At 31.9% G+C, this 27,358-nt stretch overlaps 1 long non-coding RNA gene and 1 pseudogene across 2 annotated transcripts; one reads left to right on the top strand and one right to left on the bottom strand.

Annotated features, from left to right (window-relative positions):
* The window catches only part of LOC139484523 (ankyrin repeat and KH domain-containing protein 1-like), a 133,208-nt pseudogene that overhangs the window by 25,830 nt on the left and 80,020 nt on the right, over window positions 1-27,358 (top strand).
* LOC139486608 (uncharacterized) lies at window positions 12,437-13,947 on the bottom strand. 2 transcript variants are annotated; one of them, XR_011655622.1, is made up of 3 exons: window positions 13,349-13,947; window positions 13,122-13,200; window positions 12,437-12,558 (listed from the first exon to the last, which is right to left on the bottom strand). It is a non-coding gene; the product is annotated as an uncharacterized lncRNA (long non-coding RNA). The 2 variants fall into 2 exon arrangements; XR_011655621.1 differs by having other exon boundaries at window positions 13,557-13,947.

Here is a 27,358-nt window from a genome sequence, read left to right as displayed (position 1 = left end):
CCCCTAAACTATATATATTCTTGTATGGGAAAATAAAACAAACCCAATGTAATATAGGGGAAGTCCCTTGGGGGGGGGGGGGTTGTTCACCCCTACAGTGTGAAAACATGTAAATGGTCAAGATCCCCACCCCTGAACCATATATATTAGTGTAAGGGACAACAAGACAAATCAAATGAAATAAAGATAAAGTCCCTTGGGGTCACCCCACCCCCTCATGTTTGAAAACATGTAAACGGTTGAGATCCCCACCCCTTAAGCCTATATATTATTATATGGGACAATACAACAAATCAAATGAAATAAAGGGAAAGTCCATTGGGGTCATCCCCATCCCCCTTTTTGAAATGGTCTGGATCACCACCCCTAAACCATATAATATTCCTGTTCGTCATTTCAAGAAGATTTGAATGACATACATGTACAGGGTCAATCCCTAATTATATGGCATATATGTTTTCCTATGAAGTTACACATCTATAATTCTTACCCCAGATGCTTAGCCACATAAAGCATTAACCTTTTATTTGAAATATAGATAGTCTTTGTTTCTACAGAAGTGAGAAGAACATTGGAAGTCAGTATGTTCTGACTTATAAAAGTCTGAATGTTCTGACTTATGAAAGTCAGAATGTTCTGACTTATGAAAGTCTGAATGTTCTGACTTTAATTTAATAAGGCCAGAAAGACTCAGAATGATCTGAAGATAATGACTTGTTTTTAATGTTTAGAGTATTTAAGAATATGAATGCTCTTGTCATGCTAGTACCATAAGAAACCCTGACAAGATTTTGTTCCCAAAAAAATATATGTTAAGAATAACAAGTGTACAATTGAACATAAATTACAAAGTTATAAATGTTGCTAAAAAATCTATATAAAAAACACCCAATAGATAGTTGTAGTGAAAATATTATGTATTTATATGTACCACTTCTTGAAGGACAACAAAGTCACCAAACTTAGTCTGATTTTCATAGTATTTTCTTCTCAACATTTTTTTAACAGAACATGATTTGACCTGTTTAAGTCAGTTTACAGAAAAAAAATCCGATCAAACTAGATTTCTTCATCTTAGCCCCCCCCTTTTTTTCTCGTTATCTGAATCTGCTACTGTTGGGATAATTAATTTTTTTTAAGAAACAATTCAGTCAAATGGTTTTTAGAATAATGATTTTTTACAACCAAAAGTTCTATATGTTAACTTTACAGAAAAAAAAGTCATGAAAATACAGAAATAAAATAAATTTTTAAGATATAAATTTGATGAAATTTGTTAAAAAAAATACATTTGAATATAAAATATACCAAATACATTTTTTTTTATAGTCCTCAATATTGTGACTTGAGGGGACCATATTTCATCAGTCTTTTATCTGGTTTGTCATACATTTTAAAATCAATATGAAAATCCTAGACTTAAAAGTCGACATAAGTTTAGTTTTGACTGACTCTCTGAAGTCAGAACATGATTTGACCTGTTAAAGTCAGTTTACAGAGAAAATTAAATCCAATCAAAACTAGGTCTTCTTCTAAGCCCCCCCCTTTTTTCCCTTTTATCTGAATCTGCTACTGTTGAGTTAATTAATTGATAAGTTTATTAGAAACAATTCAGTCAAATGGTATAAAATAATATATTTTACAACCAAAAGTTCCATGTGTTAACTTAACAGAAAAGAAAGGTCATGAAAATACAGAAATATAATAAAATTTAAAGATGATTTGATGAAATTTGTAAACAAAATATATTTGAATATAAAATATTAGTTCTCATTATTGTGACTTTATTATTGGGTGTCTTTTATCTGATTTTCCCATACGTTCTTAAATGCATATATTTATGACAATGCCGGACTTAACAGTTGTAATAATAAGTTAAAGTGAAGTTTTTGACTGACTCTTTGAAGTCAGAACATAATTTGACCAGTTTAAAACAAAATACATTTAAATATTGAATAATCAATATGCAAAATAAACTTTTTTATAGTCCTCATTAATTATTGCGCTGTATGGGGACCTTATTTCCACTGTCTTTTATTTGGCTTTTCCGTACATTTTTAAATCAATACGAAGAAACTAGACTTAAAAGTTGAAATAAGTTTAGATGGGACTGACTTTTTGAAGTCAGAACACTATTTGACCTGTTAAAGTCAGTTGACAGGAAAAAAAATGTCCAATCAAAGTTAGGTGTTTTTCCTCTAATCCCCCTCCCCACTAAATATCAATCTGCTACTGTTGAGTTAATTAATTACTGATTTTTTTTTAGAAACAATTCAGTCAAATGGTTATTAAAATATAATTTTTTTTGCAACCACAATTAAGTTCCATGTGTTAACTTAACAGAAAAGAAAAGTCATGAAAATACAGAAATAATACAATATTTTTTTTTTTTTTTTAGATAATTTGATGAAAATCTTTAAAAAACAAAATGCATTTGAATATTGAATATATCAAATAAAAATGTTCCATACATTTTAAATCAATATGAAAATCCTGGACTTAAAAGTTGAAATAAGTTTAGTTTTGACAGACTCTTTGAAGTCAGAACATGATTTGACCTGTTAAAGTCAGTTTACAGAAAAAAAAATCCAATCAAACTATGTTTCTTCATCTTAGCCCCCCCCTTTTCCCCTTATTTGAATCTGCTACTGTTGAGTTAAAAAAAAATTAAGAACCAATTCAGTCAAATGGTTTTTAGAATAATGTTTTTTACAACCAAAAGTTCTATTTGTTAACTTAACAGAAAAAAAGTCATGAAAATACGGAAATAGAATAAATTTTTAAGATATTAATTTGATGAAATTTGTTAACAAAATACATTTGAATATAAAATATACCAAATACATTTTTGTATAGTCCTCATTATTGTGACTTAAGGGGACCTTATTTCATCAGTCTTTTATCTGGTTTCCCATACATTTTAAAATCAATATGAAAATCCTAGACTTAAAAGTTGAAATAAGTTTAGTTTTGACTGACTCTTTGAAGTCAGAACATGATTTGACCTGTTAAAGTCAGTTTACAGAGAAAATTAAATCCAATCAAAACTAGGTCTTCTTCTTCTAAGCCCCCCCCCCCCCTTTTTCCCTTTTATCTGAATCTGCTACTGTTGAGTTAATTAATTGATAGGTTTATTAGAAACAATTCAGTCAAATGGTTTAAAATAATATATTATATAGACTAAAAAGTTGTAATAATTAGCTAAATTGAAGTTTTTGACTGACTCTTTGAAGTCAGAACATAATTTGACCGGTTTAAAACAAAATACATTTAAATATATTGAATATGCAAAATAAACTTTTTTATAGTCCTCATTATTGTGCCGTATGGGGACCTGATTTCCTCTGTCTTTTATCTGGCTTTTCCGTACATTTTTAAATCAATATGAAAAAAACTAGACGTAAAAGTTGAAATAAGTTTAGTTGGGACTGACTCTTTGAAGTCAGAACTCGATTTGACCTGTTAAAGTCAGTTTACAGAAAAAAAAATGTTCAATCAAAACTAAGTCTTCCTCCTTTAAGCGGGGCCCTCCATATCAAAATCTGCTACTGTTGAGTTAATTAATTCATAATTTTTTTTAAGAAACAATTCAGTCAAATGGTTTTTAAAATAATGTTTTTTAAAACCGAAAGTTCCAAATGTTAATTTAACAGAAAAAAAGTCATGAAAATACAGAAATATAATAATTTTTTTTAAATAATTTGGAGAAATTTGTTAACAAAATACATTTGAATATTAAATAATAGTATACCAAATACACTTTTTTATAGTCCACATTTTTGTGACTTTATTATTGGGTGTCTTTTATCTGAGTTTCTTATACATTCTTAAATGCATATGACAATCCCAGACTTAAAGTTGCAATACTTAATTAAAGTATAGTTTTTTACTGACTCCTTGAAGTCAGAACATAATGTGACTTGTTCAAGTCAGTTTGCACAACAGGATTTACCTCAATGAAATATTAAGATATCAAAAATATACCAAATTATCTTTTATATATATAGTTCTTATAATTGTGACTTAATTTTTTGTGATTTTTTTTCCTACTTGTATCCATACATTCTAACAATCACATCACAATCATGATAATGCACAACTTTTACAGAACTTTGCAAGCCATTTAGTTTTTGACAGACTCTTTTAAGTCAGAACATGATTTGACCTGTTTAAGTCAATTTGTCCGAACATGCCCATTTGACCTGTTTAAGTGAATTTGTCTGAACATGATTTGACCTGTTCAAGTCAGATTGCAGAACAAATTTTCCAATCAAAGCTAGGTGTACTTCCTTTAAGCCCTGCTTCTGAATCTGCCATTTGTGAATTTATTTGATAAATGTTTAGAAACAATTAAGTCAAATGGTTATTTATTTTAGGGGATCTTACATATATTTCTTATGTCTGACGTTCCCATACTTTCATTTAATATCATATGTCAGTGCCCCACTCTAAAAATTTCAATAAATTTAGTTTTGGGCTGCCTTAGTTTTAAGTCAAAACATGATTTGACCTGTTTAAAAGAAAATGCATTTAAATATTGAATATACCAAATATTTTTTTTTTGTCCTCATTGTGACTTTAGGGGACCTTAATATTTTCTCTGTCCCATATCTGGCTTTCTCATACATTTTTAAATCAATATGACAGTACTAGACTTAAAGGTTGAAATAAGTTTAGTTTTGACTGACTCTTTGAAGTCAGAACATAGTGTGACTTGTTTGAGTCAGTTTGCACAACAGTATTTACCTCAATGAAATATTAAAATAATAAATGTTTTGCTCTTGATAAATTTAGCTAAAAGTGGATGAGAATAGATCCCTTATTTTTTCCTTGGAAGATTTGAAGTATTGTCATGGTACTAGTTAATGTATCCAATATTGTATTTTGTAAATCTTTTGATATTGACAGAAAATTGTATGATCCATTTTTTCTGCTTTGGTTTTTGTTTGTATTTGGAAATGATTGAATTTGATGAGATAAATATATTATGTTAAGATTCTGGAAAGAAGAAGGTATGATGAGCCCCACTTTTTAAACTCTTTGATTCGAAACTAGTAATCACTATATTTTATGGAGATTGATAACAAAGTGGTAGAAATGACTGCTTACAGTCAGAACAAAAATGACCTCTCTAAGTCAAAATGCATTAAAAAGGGACATAAATCTTATTAGAATATGAAGATATTAAGTCACAATATTTTATGCAAAAGCTGACCTGTGGAAGTCATTTTATGATAAATTAAAGTCTGACATAAACTGACCTGTACAAGTCATATTCTGTTGAGTGCAAGAAGGGAGACAACACTTACATGAAATTATATCTGACCTATGGAAGTCATTTTATTCTGACTTGTTTATGTCAGAGCTCTGACTGAAACTTATACACAATGCTTATGTCCCCAAAACACAGATCAAGTTTGAATTTTGGTGGAGTCACTTTAACCGTTCTAGAGTTAGGACCCTTTACAAATGGTAAAAAATCTTAATTTTTCGTTTCCATTCTCTAACTTTAGTTTGTCTCAACCAAATTGTTATGAAACTTATACACAATGCTTATTACCACAAAATACAGATCAATTTTAAATTTTGTGGTGTCACTTTAACCATTCTAGGTTAATTTTTATTTACAAGTATATTTTTATTCAGATCGATCAACAATTTCTTTTCTGTGGATGCTTTTTATAATGTCAAATATATTCTGTCCAGATAGTAGACAATAGACAGAAAATGTAATATTTAAATAAGCAGTGTGTTCCAACTTTTGATATTTTTGTATACAAGTACATTATTAAAAGATAACAATGAGGTCCTCAATTATCTTTTAACTTCTTTGGCGAAAATCCAAGTAAATGGGGTGGGTTCATCAGCCATAGTCACAAGAGCAAAAATGTACAATATTCGTCTCCTATTATGGACATAATTTTAAACATGGATTCGTCTTGTTTTTTTTTTTGTGGTGATGTTTAATTTTCCTCACCAGCAGCTTTCTTTGCATAATTGTAACTCTTCAGCAAAATACGATCTGCAAGTAAGTCAGTATAGCAGAAATCGTCAATTGTCCCCCTATTAGGAGTAATAGACATTAAAAGACGATGTCTACCAAATTTTTGCAGAAGGTTGAAGTGAAAAACTAAAAGATAGAAAGAAATTGCAAGCAGCAAAATGTTATTTACAATCATTCATAATCGAAATCATCAATAGGGCTTGTACAGTTGTAATTGCCCTTGAAGACTTTTTTAACCATTTTTGCAGAAACTATAATGAATAGAAAGAAAATGTAATTCACAAAAATGTTCAGCAAATTATGATCTACCAATAAGTCAAATAGCTGAAGTTGTCAATCGATCCCTTAGGGGAGGTAAATGCATTTTTATACGACCGCAAACATTTTTTTAGGGTTTTATAATGCTATGATGTCGTCGTTGTCGTCGGCGTCGTCAGCGTCGTCGTCCGAAGACACATTTGGTTTCCGGACAATAACTTAAGTTTAATTGGATGGATCTTTAAGAAATTTTACCAGAAGGTACAATACCACACAATGAATTAGGGGCCAAAAGGGGGCTAAAAAACAACCATCTTTGTAGTTTCCGGATAATAACTCGTGTGTAAGTGTATGAATCTCTCTGACTTTGTAGCACAAGGTTCCATATCACAAAGGGAAGGCTTGGATTGAGTTTGGGGATAATTGTCCCAAACATTAAGAATAAGGCCATTAAGGGGCAAAAAAGGGGCAAAAAAACAAACATTTTTCTAGTTTCCAGACAATAACTTGTGTTAAAGTGTATGGATCTCTCTAAAATTGTACTACCAGGTTCCATACCACAAAGGGGAGGCTTGGAGTTGGGCAGTTAATACTCAAAGAGGCTCAAAAATTTTGGGGGATATTTTATAAATTTTTTTGGGGGGATTCATATTTTTATACGATCGCAAAATTTGAAAAATTTTTCGTCGTATATTGCTATCACGTTGGCGTCGTCGTCGTCGTCGTCGTCGTCGTCGTCGTCGCCGAATACTTTTAGTTTTCGCACTCTAACTTTAGTAAAAGTGAATGGAAATCTATGAAATTTTAACACAAGGTTTATGACCACAAAAGGAAGGTTGGTATTGATTTTGGGAGTTTTGGTCCCAACATTTTAGGAATTAGGGGCCAAAAAGGGCCCAAATAAGCATTTTCTTGGTTTTCGCACTATAACTTTAGTTTAAGTTAATAGAAATCTATGAAATTTTGACACAAGGTTTATGACCACAAAAGAACGGTTGGGATTGATTTTGGGAGTTTTAGTTTCAACAGTTTAGGAATTAGGGGCCAAAAAAGGGCCCAAATAAGCATTATTCTTGGTTTTCGCACAATAACTTTAGTTTAAGTAAATAGAAATCAATGAAATTTAAACACAATGTTAATGACTACAAAAGGAAGGTTGGTATTGATTTTGGGAGTTAAGGTCCCAACAGTTTAGGAATTAGGGGCCAAAAAGGGACCCAAATAAGCATTTTTCTTGGTTTTCGCACCATAACGTTAGTATAAGTAAATAGAAATCTATGAAATTTAAACACAAGGTTTATGACCATAAAAGGAAGGTTGGTATTGATTTTGGGAGTTTTGGTCCCAACAGAATAAGGGGCCCAAAGGGTCTAAAATTAAACTTTGTTTGATTTCATCAAAATTGAATAATTGGGGTTCTTTGATATGCCGAATCTAACTGTCATGACTGTGTATGTAGATTCTTAACTTTTGGTCCCGTTTTCAAATTGGTCTACATTAAGGTCCAAAGGGTCCAAAATTAAACTTAGTTTGATTTTGACAAAAAATGAATCAGTTAGGTTCTTTGATATGCTGAATCTAAAAATGTACTTAGATTCTTGATTATTGGCCCAGTTTTCAAGTTGGTCCAAATCGGGGTCCAAAATTAAACTTTGTTTGATTTCATCAAAAATTGAATAAATGGGGTTCTTTGATATACCAAATCTAACTGTGTATGTAGATTCTTCATTTTTGGTCCTGTTTTCAAATTGGTCTACACTAAAGTCCAAAGGGTCCAAAATTAAACTTAGTCTGATTTTAACAAAAATTGAAATCTTGGGGTTCTTTGATATGCTGAATCCAAAAATGTACTTAGATTTTTTATTATGGGCCCAGTTTTCAAGTTGGTCCAAATCAGGATCTAAAATTATTATATTAAGTATTGTGCAATAGCAAGTCTTTTCAATTGCACAGTATTGCGCAATGGCAAGAAATATCTAATTGCACAATATTGTGAAATAGCAAATTTTTTTTTAATTAGAGTTATCTTTCTTTGTCCAGAATAGTAAGCAAGAAATATCTAATTGCAAAATATTGTGCAATAGCAAGATTTTTTTTTAATTGGAGTTATCTTTCTTTGTCCAGAATCAACTTAAATCTTTGTTATATACAATATACAATGTATATTCACTTTTTACTACCAACTGATAAATTAAAATAATCTTTACCATTCAGTGATAACAAGCAGTTTTTTTACATCTTAATATTTTATGATGTATTTAAATGAGTAGTTATTGTTGCAAACTCCATTAGAATTTTTAATTGAGATTAGTTTTGGAATAAGGGAAAGGGGGATGTGATTAAAAAAATTGGGTTCAATTTTTCTCATTTGAAATTTCATAAATAAAAAAGAAAATTTCTTCAAACATTTTTTTGAGAGGATTAATATTCAACAGCATAGTGAATTGCTCTAAGAGAAAACAAAAATTTTAAGTTCATTAGAACACATTCATTCTGTGTCAGAAACCTCTGCTGTGTCAACTATTTAATCACAATCCAAATTTAGAGCTGAATCCAGCTTGAATGTTGTGTCCATACTTGCCCCAACCGTTCAGGGTTCAACCTCTGCGGTCGTATAAAGCTACGCCCTGCGGAGCATCTGGTTTTTCTTGAAATTTTTTTGAAATTTCAAATAATTTCACAGTTTTGCGCAATAGTAAGAAATCTTCAATTGCACAGTATTTCGCAATAGCATGAATGCACAGTATTTCTTCAATTGCACGGTATTGCACAATAGCAAGAAAACTTGAATTGCACAGTATTTCTTCAATTGCACAGTATTGCGCAATAGCAAGAAATCTTCAATTGCACAGTATTACGCAACAACGCAGTATTGCGCAACAGCACAGTATTGTGCAATAGCAAAAATATTCATTTGCACAGTATTGCGCTATAGCAAGAAATCTTCAACTGCACAGTATTGCACAATAGAAAGAAATCTTTAATTGTACAGTATTGCGCAATAGCAAAAAATCTTCAATTGCACGGTATTGCACAATAGCAAAAATCTTCAATTGCACAGTATTGCGCAATAGCAAGAAATCTTCAATTGAAAATAAATCTTTTTACCAATTTCAATGGGATAAATTTAAAGTCTTTAATTTTTAGGGGTTCTAACCTTGTATTACTTTTTGAGATATTGGGGCCCCATTTTTAAATTGGTCTACATTGAGGTCAAAAGGGTCCAAAATTAAACTTATTGTGCATTTATTTTGGGCCCTGTTTTCAAATTAGTCCATATCAAGGTTTAAAGGGTCCAAAATTAAACTTGGTTTGATTTCAAATACAATTAAATGGTTTTTTTTATATGCTGAATCTAACCATGTTGTTAGATGTTACATATCAGACCATTCGAGGTAAATTAAATGTCTGATTTCAAATTTTTAAGATCTTTGACCACATTTATTTTGTGTCAGAAACCTATATTATGTCAATTTTTTTTATCATAATCCAAATTCAGACAGTATCAAGCTTGAATATTGTGTCCAAACTTGCCCTAACTGTTCAGGGTTCGACCTCTGCATTCAGTGAAACATTTTATTCCTATTATCTTGAAAACTATAATGGACAGTTCGAAACTGTAAACAGCAATATTGATCAGCAATATATCTCATTAACTTTTTTTATATTTGCAGTTATGGTGCAAAAATAACTTAAAAGACAACTGTTTAAATGAATGAAAGTGTAAGGTAGAACAGGATGTCCGAACCAGCTGAACCTAGGTCATTAAAACGGAAAATACCAAGAACTACTAAACTTATGCCATTTAAACGGAAAATACCAAGAACTACTCAAATTAGGCCATTAAAACGGAAAATACCACCTGATTTACAGATTCAAGTAGAAGATATACAGAAAAAATTACCACGAACTACAGGTATACATTGATTTTGTGTTATATTTGTACTGCTAAGGTGAACTGTTAACCAATGATTGATATCATCATGCTTAGTCTGAAATATATTGGTTAGTAGCAAACTTTTTTTATTTCAATCTGTGAATTTCAAATATTCGAAATGAACTGATGGTATCAACCCTAGTCTTGTTGTTCTTGGAAAACCGAAAGGGGGTGCGTGAGATTATTCAGTTCTATAAGTTTCAATAAGTAGTATACAGTTGGATTGAACTAGTGGAAAATCATGTTAATGATAATAGATGTTGGCAATTCATCAACGGGACTGCAACCCAGCAGCATATATTAGACATTCAGTCTTCATTAATTGAAAATCATGATAATAGCCATTTGTTTAACTTTATATTGCACTGAGTATAGACGAGTTGTGACCAACATAATTTTTGATTCAGCCATGCTGGATCTATGTTATCATTTCGAGTGTTAAGATTTACAAGTAAATTTAGAGCTTGTTTTATTAAATGAAAAAAAATATAAAATGATAATCTTTTTCACTTGCTGCAATAGTGATATATTAAGTTTTTTGTTCATCACAAAACCTGAGAATATGATCTGAAATTATGCATAGAACTCTCCTAGGATTTCCATCTGTAATTCCAATCACTTTGGTTGTCAGATGTACCTAAGAAGTAGTAATTGGTTTGCTCATACTTTTATGATCTACAAGGAATGATTTTGAAAGGATTTTTTTTCTGGTAATTTTTAAATGTAATAATAATGAAAATAACGTTCTACTTTTCAATCCTTGTGTTGTCTATTAGAAAGTTATACTTTTATTTCAGATTGTCCCTTAATATTTTCTGTTTTTTTTTTTTAATTTAACTTTTTACCAAAATCACTTTTACCAAGTTTTGATGGTGATGATGGTTGTCTTGAAATGTCTTGCATGAGTTGATATAATTTAAAAAATATATCTGACCAGCTACAAAATTGGCGGGATCACAGCACCAATGATGCTTTAATTTAAAGGCAATAATGATATATCAACAAATACAAATGCAATCTAAAATGATTCTTTTTTACAATTGATTAATATGATATAACCGTTTCGGGGATGCCAAGAACATCAAGCATAGGCTTCGTGACACAATTTCATTCAGAAAGTAAAGATACGATTGATTTAAAAAACATTCCTGAAATAACAATAGATGATATCTAAATATTTTATCAATATCAAAATCTGATTGAAAATTACAGTGAACAATACTGGTGTCATTATTAGATCATATTAATAACAATGTTACAAAATTTTAGGCATTCTTTGTTTACTATTCTATCAACAAAACAGTGCGTTTATCATGTGCAACACACTTTAAATCCTCTTTATAAATCAGTGGGAAATCTGGTGACAAAATATTACCACCCCTGTAAATATTTAAACGTTCTGTTAAATAGTAAATAGTTGAAATAAACAAAACTTCCATTCAATGTTATCATTTCCCTCCTTAAGTAGCAAACGACGAGTATAGCACGCTATAGCAGCTTGAGGTGTAATACCACCATTGATTTTTCCCTATTAGTCTTTGTTAAATTGGCACTTTTAAAAAAATCGTACAGTATTTACCTTTATTTCAACCAAAGAAATACTTTGCATGTGTAAAGTTCAATCCTTTCCAGTGATACAGTGAAAATTTCACACTACATTTCATTGCATATAAGAAAGTAACCACCGCCGAGGGTAGACAACCCAATTTTTACACTGTTATTTACTGGTTACCTGCTTTGGTAACTATGTAACCGTAACGTTCCAAAATATTTTATAAGACCATCAAATAAAAAAAGAATGATGCTTTCAGACACCCAACATACATATTTACGACTCATAAAAATTTAAGTGCATTGAAATGCAGGGTTAATTTTCTACAACTGTCAAATTCAAGGGAATATTTTTTTAGGCCTACTTTCGTATGCAACCGGATGTGACTTACCATGATTTGGTGGTATTACACCTTTAGAACACCTAAATGTCAAATAAACTTAATGTAATTTTTTCCCCTCCAATTGCAAGTTATTTCAAGCATAACTGTCAAGTTTTGTCTCAGTCAGAGCTATAGTTTCAGAGAAAATCACTATAATGTAAGGCCATATCCTACGGCAATTTCAGTCTAATTTCTTCGAAAAATCCTAATTTCAGTGTATTATTATAAAATGCAGTGTTGACTAATATCTGATCATAAACTCATGATATATGCATTCAAACAATTAAATAGAATACAAAAGACAACTTTAAGATGATAAACAATTTTATTGCACCTTTTAGAGTTCATTTGAAGGTCTGTTTTGGTCTGTTTTGGTCCATTTTTCCTCCTTCCTTCCTTTTTCATCAAAACTTGATATCTTTTGTCTAAAAAATAAAAAAAATGTGATTATTTTCCCACAAAAATGAAATAAATGTAATGTTAAATCAATGATTAAAGTGTTTTAGCTGAAAGAACTGTCTCTATAAATGTTAACAGTCTACACGGAAGTTTCTATAAGCCCTTATGTGTAACTTGAGTTTTTGGTCTGTTCCCCTAGTGTGAGAAATAACGGTTCCCTTTCAGTCAATCATTTATTGCTACTGGTATCAAAGTCTTTTTATTTACTCATAACAGTATATTTCTAATAGATTTACACAAAAAGTCCACTTTCTTGTATTTTACATTAGAAATGGGGAGAAAGAGTAATAAAAAAATACCTCAAAATGTTTTTAAAAAGGGTTATGTCCCTTGGAATGCTGGTACAAAAAATAATTGGTAAGAATTATAAAGTTTAAGTATGTGAGACTGGATTCTGATGTTTATAAATCCAGGACAAATAAGTGTTTAGATGAGTTATTGTCTGTGCAAAATGTAGACGGCACAATGGCAAATTGTAAACTTTTGCGGCCAAAACAAAAAAAAAAACATGATGATAGTTGATACATACTTTAATGCTGAAGTGTCATCTGCAGACCAATTCACATATAAGATTTTTCAACAGAATGCTCTTCAGAACATGGTTAATACTGAAATAAAAAATTCACATGTTGTATAAACAAAACAAAAACTGTAAGGGTAATTTAAAATATAACACAGTAATCTAAATACAGCTTCGTCTGTCCACCCATTTGACTAAGAAAACACCCGTAAACCCCCATTTCAATGCAATTTTACCTCAAACGTACTTTCTGTGTCTAAATCCATTCTGAATAGTCCATGTTTACAATGTATGAACTGGTTTATTAATAACTTTTAAAAATGAAAGTACAATAGGGTCACGAGTGCACATTTAGTTTCCCTAAATAGGTGTAATACCACCATTGATTTTTCCCTATTAGTCTTTGTTAAATTGGCACTTTTAAAAAAATCGTACAGTATTTACCTTTATTTCAACCAAAGAAATACTTTGCATGTGTAAAGTTCAATCCTTTCCAGTGATACAGTGAAAATTTCACACTACATTTCATTGCATATAAGAAAGTAACCACCGCCGAGGGTAGACAACCCAATTTTTACACTGTTATTTACTGGTTACCTGCTTTGGTAACTATGTAACCGTAACGTTCCAAAATATTTTATAAGACCATCAAATAAAAAAAGAATGATGCTTTCAGACACCCAACATACATATTTACGACTCATAAAAATTTAAGTGCATTGAAATGCAGGGTTAATTTTCTACAACTGTCAAATTCAAGGGAATATTTTTTTAGGCCTACTTTCGTATGCAACCGGATGTGACGTACCATGATTTGGTGGTATTACACCTTGATGTAAAATTGCTTGAAAATGTCGCTATGCGAATAAATTTCTGGATTACCATCTTCAATTTATTTTTCTACTGGCCGTAAACCTTTCTGGAACATGCTAATTATCCGAATATAGATACAGCTAGATCATAGAAAGTCAGGGGAAAATTTCCAAAGGAATCGATAGATATGCAGCAAAGATTTGCAATTTTGAAATTAAGTTACCAAGCATATTCAAACGGACCTTATATCGATGTAAAGAAGACCACAAATACATGAACAAAAATCGAGACGACCTTTTATCAAAATTGTATAAAAAATAGTAGACTTTATAAAAATAGCAATCTTTAATTTCTTAACCTGCACAAACAGACTTTTAAATTTTAATATTCACAAAAAGACAATATTTCTCTCCTGAATGTACATGTGACAAGAGCAGACCAGTGTGCTCGACAACTTAGGTATGAAAAAATAAGTACACTTTTGGACTTTGTAACTACTGACGTTTTATTATAAATCAACATTCAATCAAATGTTTTTGAATTAAGGCAAAAGTTGTTTATCGATGTTCAAATCGCGTTATTCGATTAAAAAGACAATTAAGGTAACAAATAAAAAACTGAGAGATTCAAATAATCTCAAAAGGAGCAAGATCGTGTGTGTCAACAGGGTAAGAGTCTCCTGCTTTATATGCATTACCTGTCATGGGTTATCAAACTCAGCCAAAATGTCATTATCGGTATTGTGACTCAATCAGTTAAATTACAGACCAGACAACTATATTTGTTTAACGTGAAGCCGGGCGAGGGCGTGTTAATATTTTTATCCTTGGGTTCGTACCATTTTCTTGGGATTTGAAGAGCAATGCAAAATTTCAAAAGTCAAACAGTTTACGCTATACTACCAAATTTCAAAACAAATACTACATAAAATGAATTCCAACACATAAAAACCTAACCCGAATTTGGTAAATTGAAACTGTTTCAGTCTGATACTTGTTAAAACCAAATGTTTGGAACTATAGGCTGAAATCTAAATGTATGGAGCCTAATTTGTATGAAACAAATTTGAACTGTGTAAACTTTCATATGACACCTTATTGATATGTTTGTCTATAACTGTCGGAACAACAGGGTAGCACCGAGGCATGGTATATCAGCGAACCCTCACTACAATAGTGAGAGATGTGAAACGCAAAACCTTGGCACCAGCTCCGTGTGGACAATTTGTACCGAACTAACTGTCTCAGCCTTTCTCAAACACTTCACTTTGTTTGACTAATCCTTCTGCTTGCTTTATAACTATTTCCTTTCCAACCTTTCTGATCTGCTTCTTTCAATGTCTTCGGTACAAATGACAATTGTAACTGAGTAGCTACCCACAATTTATAATAGAAACGTGGACCTCGAAGAGAGTACCCTAGCAACAACTGTACAGGTAAGGCATCTTATAGCAACTAATGATAAAGGACATATTTTCGATGCCGTTTTCAATGTAAGAAGATCAAATGGGTAAATTCCGAGAGAAATCGGAGAATACATAACTGTAGAATTATTATAAAATTCATAAACTGTAATATCGTAACATTGGTATCTAAAGATCTAAGACCGCGAATACATGTTGCTAGTAGTTTGACTAGCACAAATTGAATGTATTATAATTCATAAAATGTTTGCTGTACAAGGAAAAATAATAAACAGTCATGACTATATTAATCTAAGGTCATATGCAGTACTGTAGTATTTAAAAACTGAACTCATATTAACAGTTTGATTACAAAACATCGAAACTACAGAAAGGTTCAAATTATATATTCTCAGATTTATAAATTATCTAATTTTCTCTTATCATATCGAAAGATATATAAGCATGCATACCAATAAAGTGACAGAATTGTATACCATGCAATGCATTCACATTTATACATTACAAAGTAAGTAGAACCTAACACCTTATATGAAAAAAAATAATAAAATTCAGCAGTTGCATTGTAAAAAAGGTACAGATTGGAACTTCAGCGAGAATTACAATGTTCTTATATTCTGTCTAATATATAGTCTCAGACATGGCCACAGATGTCCAACAGCCAGGGCTTGTACGATTTCTATTGGACTTGTAAGAATTTTTACTTCAGGCAAATACAATCAATACAAATTTTCCAAAAAATTATTGTCTTGGCTACGTCTCCAAAAGTTAATTGTGAAGACTGTCGTTAAAGTTTCATCTTTATCTCTCTCTCTCAGTTGCAGTTTCATCTATGATCAATGAAGTACAACTGTTTATTAAAAATTTCATACTTAAACGTTTTCAGAAATAATATTCTGTATAAGATAACAGATTCAAATAATAATATATGAAATAGTAATAAATAAACAAGTTGATTAATTAAAAAAAATGCAATACATCAATACGATTGGTTGTTTGGATTGAGAGAGCTGAGAAATATTATGTAAAGATGTAGAAAACTGACATGGATTTTTGTCGAGCCTGCAACTTTTGTTGCAGAAAGCTCGACATAGGGATAGTGATCCGGCGGCGGCGGCGGCTACGGCGGCGTTAGCTAACTTCTTGAAAGCTTTATATTTTAGAAGGTGGAAGATCTGGATGCTTCATACTTTGTATATAGATGCCCCATATTACGAAGTTTCCGTCAGTCACATGTCCAATGTCCTTGACCTCATTTTCATGGTTCAGTGACCACTTGAAAAAAAAGTTCAAATTTTTTGTAATGTTGAATTCTCTCTTATTATAAGTAATAGGATAGCTATATTTGATATGTGCATACCTTGCAAGGTCCTCATGTCTGTCAGACAGTTTTCACTTGACCTCGACCTCATTTCATGGATCAGTGAACAAGGTTAAGTTTTGGTTGTCAAGTCCATATCTCAGATACTATAAACAATAGGGCTAGTATATTCGGTGTATGGAAGGACTGTAAGGTGTACATGTCCAACTGGCAGGTGTCATCTGACCTTGACCTCATTTTCATGGTTCAGTGGTTATAGTTAAATTTTTGTGTTTTGGTCTGTTGTTCTCATACTATATGCAATAGGTCTACTATATTTGTTGTATGGAATGATTGTAAGGTGTACATGTCTAGCGGGCAGATGTCATGTGACCTTGACCTCATTTTCATGGTTCAGTGGTCAAAGTTAAGTTTTTGAGTTTTGGTCTTTTTATCTAATACTATATGCCATAGGTCAACTATATTTGGTGTATGGAAATATTTAATGATCTTTATGTCAGTCGCGCAGGTTTTATTTGACCGTGACCTCATTTTCACGGTTCATTGCACAGTGTTAAGTTTTTGCGTTTTGGTCTATTTTTCTTAAACTATAAGTAATAGGTCAACTATATATGTTGTATAGAAGCATTGTTAGCTGTACATGTCTGCCTGGCATGGTTCATCTGACCTTGACCTCATTTTCAAGGTTCATTGGTCTTTGTTTAGTTATCTTGGTTAATGTTAAGTTTATGGTACAGTTGTTATAAAGCTTAGCTTTTTACTTAGGACTATAAACATAATATCAATGATTAGTATAGAAGGCGAGACATTTCAGCGTGTGCACTCTTGTCAATGAATGTTACTGTTTTATGTCAGGCATAAATCTTGTAAAAGAACTCTATTTCGAAAGATAACATTGCAACATGCAAACTAGAAGGAAACAACCATATGTTTCATTTTGATGTGTTATTTTGAAAAATAAAGTGAAATTGTTTATGTGAATAATTATTTTGCGAAGAAGTTGAATGACATTAAATTAATTATTTTTCTAGCTTGCATTTAAGCCTATCCAACAACTGCCTTATCCAAGACAGGTTCCGGACTTTAGCGCTCAAAACCATAGCTAAAACCCTAATAGCTAACCCTTTCGAAAATCCAATAAAAGATCATGAAGGAGTGATTTTTACATGATTGTCTGTACAGTAAAAAAATAAAAAAAAGTCTGTTTAGAGATCGCCTGTAGGTTGAATATACATGATATAGATCTACAATTTAAGAAAAAAATAATTTGTTACTTAATTGTCCATTTTTTCGTCATATGCCCCAGGCCTCAGTCAACAGGACTCTCTTAATTCGCTTATTAATACAGATGGTATCGTGTCGCCTGAAGCCAAAAATTTAGCATCACATAGGAATCACTTCTGTCTTTGTAAATGCCGCATTTTGTTAATCCGCAAATCATTGAAAAGGAATTGAGGAATTAGAAAAAAGTTGCACTTATTTGTCTTTAGAAAATGAAGTTTTGGACCGGTTGTTTGAACAGGAGGGTTTCAAACATAAAAGAGAAAAATAATGTACTTTCCTATTTATAATTTTACTTTTTAGAGTATTTTTTTTAAACAACTCACACATTGTTCTGAAAAATTAACAAAAGGATCTCTAATTGTATCAAATATTTATCAATAGATTATATTTATCTTCATGTTATAATTACTTAGACAATTGCTTATCTATTCATGCAGACCACATACCCGGGTAGTCATTAATAAACATATGCGCCAAACATTCAGGTGTATATCAAACCTCAAACAGTTTTAATTTCATTGACCATTAGGTCAAAGAATATCAACCAGTTTTTTAAAATCGTTATCATATCTCCAGAATCATTTTATGGACTGGAATGCATATGCAATACTCAACTGTTTAGAAATACATAGTTTCAGCATTTTCCACACTTAAAAGATACATTTAAATTTTGTCGAAATTTTAAGGGTTATATAATTGGATTGTATTATTATAAGATTAAGTATGTTTTTCTTCGCTTTATTAATTTCTTTTTGTTTTCTTTTTTTTTCAATAGTTAGGCATTTGCAATCCCTGTACATCACCACCTGACTATGTTGTTAAGGGTTGGATGTTTAAAACAAATATTTTTAATTCTTGACTACATTTTTGTTCTACTACAGTAACTGTGAATATATATTATATGAATATCAACATTTTTTTTAATTTCTACTTTTACATACTTGTATACTATAGCTAGATACCAGAAAAACAAATACAAATACATATGTAGGGACAACTCATCAGACTCTCCAGTGTTAGGAAATAACATATTCAGTTGTAGAATTGATACGTATTGGCATGTTTATTTACCGGTCCTTCAGTTGTAGAATTGATATACATTGGTATTTTTATTTATAGGCCCTCCAGTTGTAGAATCGATATGCATTGGCATTTTTATTTATAGGCCTCCAGTTGTAGAATCGATATGCATTGGTATTTTTATTTATAGGCCTTACAGTTGTAGAATCGATATGCATTGGTATTTTTATTTATAGGCCCTCCAGTTGTAGAATCGATATGCATTGGTATTTTTATTTATAAGCCCTCCAATTGTGAACTTTCCATTTCTAAGTAGCAACATTCCAGCAGCACCTGCATACGGGGTGCATATCTCCCAATTGATACGATATTCCCGTGCTTGCATTTCCTATCATGATTTTCTTGATAGAGGTTTGCTGCTCACAAGGAAGCTATTAAACCAAGAGTTCCAAATGGTGAAGTTGAAATCATCCCTTCGTAAATTTTACGGACGCCATCACGAGTTGGTTGACCGTTATGGAATAACCGTTTCACAAATGATATCGGATATGTTCCTTACGTCGTAACTACAATCCCCTTCCCTTTCTTGAATATGACCTACCGAATAAGACTATTTACCGGATTTGTAATCACATAAGCAACACGACGGGTGCCACATGTGGAGCAGGATCTGCTTACCCTTCCGGAGCACCTGAGATCACCCCTAGTTTATGGTGGGGTTCGTGTTGTTTATTCTTTAGTTTTCTATGTTGTGTCGTGTGTACTATTGTTTTTCTGTTTGTCTTTTTCATTTTTAGCCATGGCGTTGTCAGTTTGTTTTGGATTTACGAGTTTGACTGTCCCTTTGGTATCTTTCGTCCCTCTTGTAGAATCGATATGCATTGATATTTTTATTTATAGGCCCTCTAGTTGTAGAATCGATATGCATTGGTATTTTTATTTACAGGTTCTCCAGTTGTAGAATTAATATGCAGTGGTATGTTTATTGATATGCCCTCCAGTTGTAGAATCGATATGCATTGGTATTTTTACTTATAGGCCCTCCAGTTATAGAATCGATATGCATTGGTATTTTTATTTATAGGCCCTCCAGTTGTAGAATCGATATGCATTTGTATTTTTATTAATAGGCCCTCCAGTTGTAGAATCGATATGCATTGGTATTTTTATTAATAGGACTTCAAGTTGAAGAATCGATATGCATTGGTATTTTCATTTATAGGCCCTCCAGTTGTAGAATCGATATGCATTAGTATTTTTATTTATAGGCCCTCCAGTTGTAGAATCGATATGCATTGGTATTTTTTATTTATAAGCCCTCCCGTTGTAGAATCGATATGCATTGTTATTTTTTTATAGGCCCTCCAGTTGTAGAATCGATATGCATTGGCATTTTTATTTATAGGCCCTCCAGTTGTAGAATCGATATGCATTGGTATTTTTATTTATAGGCCCTCCAGTTGTAGAATTGATATGTATTGGTATTTTTATTTATAGGCCCTCCAGTTGTAGAATCGATATGCATTGGCATTTTTATTTATAGGCCCTCCAGTTGTAGAATCGATATGCATTGGTATTTTTATTTATAGATCCTCTAGTTGTAGAATCGATATGCATTGGTATTTTTATTTATAAGCCCTCCAGTTGTAGAATCGATATGCATTGGTATTTTATTTATAGGCCCTCCAGTTGTAGAATCGATATGCATTGTTATTTTTATTTATAGGCCCTCCAGTTGTAAAATCGATATGCATTGGTATTTTTATTTATAAGACCTCAAGTTGAAGAATCGATATGCATTGGTATTTTTATTTATAGGCCCTCTAGTTGTAGAATCGATATGCATTGGTATTTTTATTTACAGGTTCTCCAGTTGTAGAATTAATATGCAGTGGTATGTTTATTGATATGCCCTCCAGTTGTAGAATCGATATGCATTGGTATTTTTACTTATAGGCCCTCCAGTTATAGAATCGATATGCATTGGTATTTTTATTTATAGGCCCTCCAGTTGTAGAATCGATATGCATTTGTATTTTTATTAATAGGCCCATCAGTTGTAGAATCGATATGCATTGGTATTTTTATTAATAGGACCTCAAGTTGAAGAATCGATATGCATTGGTATTTTCATTTATAGGCCCTCCAGTTGTAGAATCGATATGCATTAGTATTTTTATTTATAGGCCCTCCAGTTGTAGAATCGATACGCATTGGTATTTTTTATTTATAAGCCCTCCCGTTGTAGAATCGATATGCATTGTTATTTTTTTATAGGCCCTCCAGTTGTAGAATCGATATGCATTGGTATTTTTATTTATAGGCCCTCCAGTTGTAGAATCGATATGCATTGGTATTTTTATTTATAGGCCCTCCAGTTGTAGAATCGATATGTATAGGTATTTTTATTTATAGGCCCTCCAGTTGTAGAATCGATATGCATTGGCATTTTTATTTATAGGCCCTCCAGTTGTAGAATCGATATGCATTGGTATTTTTATTTATAGGCCCTCCAGTTGTAGAATCGATATGCATTGATATTTTTATTTATAAGCCCTCCAGTTGTAGAATCGATATGCATTGGTATTTTATTTATAGGCCCTCCAGTTGTAGAATCGATATGCATTGTTATTTTTATTTATAGGCCCTCCAGTTGTAAAATCGATATGCATTGGTATTTTTATTTATAAGACCTCCAGTTAAAGAATCGATATGCATTGGTATTTTCATTTATAGGCCCTCCAGTTGTAGAATCGATATGCATTGGTATTTTTATTTACAGGTCCTCCAGTTGTAGAATTGATATGCATTGGTATGTTTATTTACACGCCCTCCAGTTGTAGAATTGATTTGCGTTGGTATGTTTATTTTAAGGGCCTCGAGTTGTAGAATTGATATGCGTTGGTATGTTTTTTATGGGTCCACTAGTTGTAGAATTAATATGCAGTGGTATGTTTATTTATACGCCCGCCAGTAGTAGAATTGATTTGCATTGGTATGTTTATTTATAGGCCCTCCAGTTGTACAAGCGATATGCATTGGTATGTTTATTTATACGCCCTTCATTAGTAGAATCAATATGCGTTGGTATGTTTATTTATATGTCCTCCAGTTGTAGAATTACTATGCAGTGGTATGTTTATTTATACGCCCTCCAGTAGTAGAATAGATATGCGTTGATATGTTTATTTAAACGCCCTCACAATGTAGTATTGATATGTATTAGTATGTTTATTTATAGGTCCTCCAGTGGTAGAATTAATATGCAGTGGTTTGTTTATTTATAGGCCCTCCAGTAGTAGAATTGATATGCATTGGTATGTTTATTTATAGGTCCTCCAGTTGTAGAATTGATATGTCTTAGTATGTTGATTTATAGGGCCTCCAGTTGTTGAATTAATATGTAGTGGTATATTGATTTATTGCTCTTGTTGTAGAATTGATCTGCATTGCTATGTTTATTTATAGCTATATATATATATGTCGTCCAGTTGTACATTTGATATGCATTTGTATGTTTTTTATCGGTCCTCCAGTTGTAGAATGGATATGTATTAGTATGTTTATTTATAGCATGTATAGGGCCTCCAGTTGGAGAATTTATATGCAATGATATGTTTATATATAGGCCCTCCTATTGTCATGATTGTAGAAGTGATATGTTTATTTATCATGTTTATAGGTCCTCCAGTTGTAGAATTGATATTTATTGGTATGTTTTTTCATAGGGCCTCCAGTTGTAGAATTGATATGCGTTGGTATTTTTATTTATAGGCCCCCCAGTTGTAGAATCGATATGCATTGTTATTTTTATTTATAGGCCCTCCAGTTGTAGAATCGATATGCATTGTTATTTTTATTTATAGGCCCTCCAGTTGTAGAATCGATATGCATTGGTATTTTTATTTATAGGCCCTCCAGTTGTAGAATCGATATGCATTGGCATTTTTATTTATAGGCCCTCCAGTTGTAGAATCGATATGCATTGGTATTTTTATTTATAAACCCTCCAGTTGTAGAATCGATATGCATTGGTATTTTATTTATAGGCCCTCCAGTTGTAGAATTACTATGCAGTGGTATGTTTATTTATACGCCCTCCAGTAGTAGAATAGATATACGTTGATATGTTTATATATACGCCCTCACAATGTAGTATTGATATGTATTAGTATGTTTATTTATAGGTCCTCCAGTTGTAGAATTAATATGCAGTGGTATGTTTATTTATAGGTCCTCCAGTTGTAGAATTAATATGCAGTGGTATGTTTATTTATAGGCCCTCCAGTAGTAGAATTGATATGCATTGGTATGTTTATTTATAGGTCCTCCAGTTGTAGAATGGATATGTCTTAGTATGTTGATTTATAGGGCCTTCAGTTGTTGAATTAACATGCAGTGGTATGTTGATTTATTGGCCCTGATCTGCATTGCTATGTTTATTTATAGCTATATATATATATATATGTCGTCCAGTTGTACATTTGATATGCGTTTGTATGTTTTTTATCGGTCCTCCAGTTGTAGAATGGATGTGTATTAGTATGTTTATTTATAGCAGGTATAGGGCCTCCAGTTGGAGAATTGATATGCAATGATATGTTTATATATAGGCTCTACTATTGTCATGATTGTAGAAGTGATATGTTTATTTATCATGTTTATAGGTCCTCCAGTTGTAGAATTGATATTCATTGGTATGTTTTTTCATAGGGCCTCCAGTTGTAGAATTGATATGCGTTGGTATGTTTATTTATAGGCTCTCCAGTTGTAGAATCGATTTGCATTGGTATGTTTATTTATAGGTCCTCAAGTTTTAGAATTAATATGTGTTGGTATGTTTATTAATAGGTCATCCAGTTGTACAATTGATATGTATTAGTATGTTTATTTAATGGCCCTCCCGTTGTATAATTGATATATATTGGTATATTTATTTATAGGCCCTCAAGTTGTAGAATTGATATGAATTGGTATGTTTATTTATAGTTCCTCCAGTCGTACAATTGATATGTAGTGGTTTGTTTATTAATAAGCCCTCCAGTTGTACAATTGATATGCTTTGGTATGTTTATTTATAGGCCCTCCAGTTGTTGTCTTGATATGTATTGGTATGTTTATTCATAGGTTGTTCAGTTGTAGAATTGATGTACATTGTTATATTTATTGATAGGCCCTGCAGTTTTAGAATTGATATACATTGGCATGTTTTTTATAGGGCCTCTAGTTGGTTGTAGAATGTATATGCATTTCCATGTTTATTTATAGTTCCTCCAGTTGTAGAATTGATATGTGTTGTAATGTTTATTCATAGGTCCTGCTGTTGTAGAATTGATATGCATTGGTATGTTTATTTTATAGGGCCTCCAGTTGTCGAATTGATATGCATTGATATTTAAATTTATAGTTCCTTAAGTTGTACAATTGATATGCGTTGGTATGTTTATTTATAGAGTTTCCAGTTGTTCAATTGATATGCATTGGTATGTTTATTTATAGGCCCTCCAGTTGTAGAATCGATATGCCTTGGTATGTTTATTTATAGGCCCTCCAGTAGTACAATTGGTATGCCTTGGTATTTTTATTTATAGGCCCCCCAGTTGTAGAATCGATATGCATTGTTATTTTTATTTATAGGCCCTCCAGTTGTAGAATCGATATGCATTGTTATTTTTATTTATAGGCCCTCCAGTTGTAGAATCGATATGCATTGGTATTTTTATTTATAGGCCCTCCAGTTGTAGAATCGATATGCATTGGCATTTTTATTTATAGGCCCTCCAGTTGTAGAATCGATATGCATTGGTATTTTTATTTATAAACCCTCCAGTTGTAGAATCGATATGCATTGGTATTTTATTTATAGGCCCTCCAGTTGTAGAATTACTATGCAGTGGTATGTTTATTTATACGCCCTCCAGTAGTAGAATAGATATACGTTGATATGTTTATATATACGCCCTCACAATGTAGTATTGATATGTATTAGTATGTTTATTTATAGGTCCTCCAGTTGTAGAATTAATATGCAGTGGTATGTTTATTTATAGGCCCTCCAGTAGTAGAATTGATATGCATTGGTATGTTTATTTATAGGTCCTCCAGTTGTAGAATTGATATGTCTTAGTATGTTGATTTATAGGGCCTCCAGTTGTTGAATTAACATGCAGTGGTATGTTGATTTATTGGCCCTGATCTGCATTGCTATGTTTATTTATAGCTATATATATATATATATGTCGTCCAGTTGTACATTTGATATGCGTTTGTATGTTTTTTATCGGTCCTCCAGTTGTAGAATGGATGTGTATTAGTATGTTTATTTATAGCAGGTATAGGGCCTCCAGTTGGAGAATTGATATGCAATGATATGTTTATATATAGGCTCTACTATTGTCATGATTGTAGAAGTGATATGTTTATTTATCATGTTTATAGGTCCTCCAGTTGTAGAATTGATATTCATTGGTATGTTTTTTCATAGGGCCTCCAGTTGTAGAATTGATATGCGTTGGTATGTTTATTTATAGGCTCTCCAGTTGTAGAATCGATTTGCATTGGTATGTTTATTTATAGGTCCTCAAGTTTTAGAATTAATATGTGTTGGTATGTTTATTAATAGGTCATCCAGTTGTACAATTGATATGTATTAGTATGTTTATTTAATGGCCCTCCCGTTGTACAATTGATATATATTGGTATATTTATTTATAGGCCCTCAAGTTGTAGAATTGATATGAATTGGTATGTTTATTTATAGTTCCTCCAGTCGTACAATTGATATGTAGTGGTTTGTTTATTAATAAGCCCTCCAGTTGTACAATTGATATGCTTTGGTATGTTTATTTATAGGCCCTCCAGTTGTTGTCTTGATATGTATTGGTATGTTTATTCATAGGTTGTCCAGTTGTAGAATTGATGTACATTGTTATATTTATTGATAGGCCCTGCAGTTTTAGAATTGATATACATTGGCATGTTTTTTATAGGGCCTCTAGTTGGTTGTAGAATGTATATGCATTTCCATGTTTATTTATAGTTCCTCCAGTTGTAGAATTGATATGTGTTGTAATGTTTATTCATAGGTCCTGCTGTTGTAGAATTGATATGCATTGGTATGTTTATTTTATAGGGCCTTCAGTTGTCGAATTGATATGCATTGATATTTAAATTTATAGTTCCTTAAGTTGTACAATTGATATGCGTTGGTATGTTTATTTATAGAGTTTCCAGTTGTTCAATTGATATGCATTGGTATGTTTATTTATAGGCCCTCCAGTTGTAGAATCGATATGCCTTGGTATGTTTATTTATAGGCCCTCCAGTAGTACAATTGGTATGCCTTGGTATGTTTATTTATAGGGCCTCCAGTTGTAGAATCGATATGCATTGGTATGTTTATTTATAGGTCCTCCAGTTATACAATTGATATGTGTTGGTATGTTTATTCATAGGCCCTCCAGTTGTAGAATTGATATCTATGAGAATGTTTATTTAAAGGCCCTCCAGTTGTAGAGTTGATATCTATGAGAATGTTTATTTAAAGGCCCTCCGGTTGTAGAGTTGATATGCATTGGTATGTTTATTTATAGGCCCTCCAGTTGTAGAATTGTTAGCATTAATATGTTTATTTAAAGGCCCTTCAATTGTACAATTGATATGTATCAGTATGTTTATTTGAAGGCCCTCAAGTTCTACAACTTATATGTATTAGTATGTTTATTTATACGCCCTCAAGTTGTAGAATTGATATGCATTGGTATATCTATTTATAATTCCTCCAGCTGAACAATTGAAATTCATTGGTATGTTTATTCATAGGGCCTTCAGTTGTAGAATTGAGTTGCGTTGATATGTTTATCTATAGACCATCCAGTTGTAATATTGATTTGCTTTGTTATGTTTATTTATAGGTCTTTCAGATGTTGAACTGATATGCAGTGGTATGTTTATTTATAGGCCCTCTAGTTGTTGAATAAATGTGCAGTGGTATGTTTATTTATAAGTCCTCCAGTTGTAGAATTGATATACATTAGTATGTTTATTTAAAGTACCTCCAGTTGTTTAATTGATATGCAGTGGTATGTTTATTTATAGGTCCTCCAGTTGTAGAATTGATATGCAGTGGTATGTTTATTTATAGGTGTTTCAGTTTTAGAATTGATATTTTTTAGTATATTTATTTATAGGGCCTTTAGCTGTAGAATTGATATGCAGTGGTATGTTTATTTATAGGCCCTCCAGTTTTACAATTGATATGTATTGGTATGTTTATTCATAGTTCCTCCAGTTGTAGAATTGATATGCAGTGGTGATTTTATTTATAGGTCCTCCAGTTGTAGAATTGATATGCATTGGTATGTCTATTTATAGGCTCTCTCGTTG

This window comes from Mytilus edulis, chromosome 8 (assembly GCF_963676685.1).
Source record: "Mytilus edulis chromosome 8, xbMytEdul2.2, whole genome shotgun sequence".
Taxonomy (NCBI): Eukaryota; Metazoa; Mollusca; class Bivalvia; order Mytilida; family Mytilidae; genus Mytilus; species Mytilus edulis.
The sequence above is the reverse complement of the archived record's forward strand: the minus strand, read 5'-3'. Positions and strand labels throughout refer to the sequence as shown.